This window comes from Syngnathoides biaculeatus, unplaced genomic scaffold (genome assembly GCF_019802595.1).
Source record: "Syngnathoides biaculeatus isolate LvHL_M unplaced genomic scaffold, ASM1980259v1 ctg207_pilon_pilon, whole genome shotgun sequence".
Taxonomy (NCBI): Eukaryota; Metazoa; Chordata; class Actinopteri; order Syngnathiformes; family Syngnathidae; genus Syngnathoides; species Syngnathoides biaculeatus.
The window spans coordinates 13,207-15,068 of NW_026907462.1; the positions used below are offsets into that span (position 1 = coordinate 13,207).

A 1,862-nucleotide genomic window follows, 5' to 3' on the forward strand; every position below is an offset into this window, starting at 1 on the left:
TTGTTTCTCATCTTTCTTTTACACCGCCTTGAAGAATTTACGGGCCCACGCACGCAAACACGCAAACACGCATCCTTCCTGCCGTTCGTAACTTCAAAATGTTGCCGTGTACATCGGGAACTCATCCCCAACAAACAAATCGACAAAAACAAAACTTTCTCATCTTTCTTTTACACCACCTTGAAGAATTTACGGGCCCACGCACGCAAACACGCAAGCGCGTGACGTCACGCATGGTGCCACCCACATATTTGTGTCAACTACTATTACTATGGTTGTATGGCGGCCCTGTGGATCAGAGGTTAGGGCATTGGCTTAGTGAGCCAGGTTTTGTGGGTTCAAATCCCACTAGGGCCTCAACTCCAACCGTTCCCTTCCCCATTAATTTCAGTTTTCATTGAAATCGTCTTTTGTCAAAAGTGCTCCAAACTAACTGGAATCAAGCAAAAGTATTGATTTTGGAGCTGTTTTAATTATTTTTATTTTTTTTTTATTTTTTGGAGAAAAGACTTCGGGTGAGGAGGAGGCGACGCTTCGTCGCCGACCAACTGTTGACTGCTAACGCAAGCTAGCCTCTATGGCTATCTGCACTTTTAGCTCATCTTTTCATCCACCATCATCCATCATTCGTAACTTCAAAATGTTGTCGTGTTCATCGGGAAGTCAACCCCAACAAACAAATCAACAAAAGAAAACTTTCTCATCGCTCTGTCAATGCCCGCGCACGCAAATACGCATGTGACGTCACGCACGGTCCCGCCCACATGTGTGTCACCTTCTCAAGTATGAGCCATGTTGACCGTGGGTCAGTGGTTAGAGCGTTGCTTTTGTAATCCAGAGGTTGTGGGTTCATATCCCGCTGATCACTCCCATTTATTCCTGACCTTTCTTTCCTTCTCATCTTTTTCGCACCATTCTTGCCATTCCTTCTTTTGTCTTTTCTTCCATTGTTATACTCCCTCTCTTTTCTTAATTTCACACTTTCCCACATCATCCTTTCCTTTTTCATGCCTTATCTTCTCTTCCATCCTTCCAGCCGTTCGTAACTTCAAAATGTTGCTGTGTACATCGGGAACTCATCCCCAACAAACAAATTGACAAAAACAAAACTTTCTGAAATTTCTTTTACACCGCCTTGAAGAATTTACGGGCCCACGCACGCAAACACGCAAGCATGTGACGTCGCGCATGGTGCCACCCACATATTTGTGTCAACTACTATTACTATGATTGTATGGCGGCCCTGTGGATCAGCGGTTAGGGCATTGGCTTAGTGAGCCAGGGTTTGTGGGTTCAAATCCCACTAGGGCCTCAACTCCAAGCGTTCCCGTCCCTGTTAATTTAAGTTTTCATTGAAATCGTCTTTTATCAAAAGTGCTCCAAACTAACTGGAATCAAACAAAAGTGTTGATTTTGGAGCTGTTTTAATTATTTTTATTTTTTTTTTATTTTTTGGAGAAAAGACTTCGGGTGAGGAGGAGGCGACGCTTCGTAGCCGACCAACTGTTGACTGCTAACGCTAGCTAGCCTCTATGGCTATCTGCACTTTTAGCTCATCTTTTCATCCACCATCATCCATCATTCGTAACTTCAAAATGTTGTCGTGTTCATCGGGAAGTCAACCCCAACAAACAAATCAACAAAAGAAAACTTTCTCATCGCTCTGTCAATGCCCGCGCACGCAAATACGCATGTGATGTCACGCACGGTCCCGCCCACATGTGTGTCAACCTTCTCAAGTATGAGCCGTGTTGACCGTCAGTCAGTGGTTAGAGCGTTGCGTTAGTAATCCAGAGGTTGTGGGTTCATATCCCGCTGATCACTCCCATTCATCCCTGACTTTTCCTTCCTTTTCATCTTTT

General features: G+C 44.4%; 1 non-coding gene across 1 annotated transcript; it reads left to right on the plus strand.

The window, feature by feature from the left end:
• The first annotated feature begins 1,239 nt into the window (after positions 1-1,239).
• trnat-agu (transfer RNA threonine (anticodon AGU)) lies at positions 1,240-1,312 on the plus strand. Its single transcript has one exon. It is a non-coding gene; the product is annotated as a tRNA-Thr (tRNA).
• The last annotated feature ends 550 nt before the right edge of the window (positions 1,313-1,862 follow it).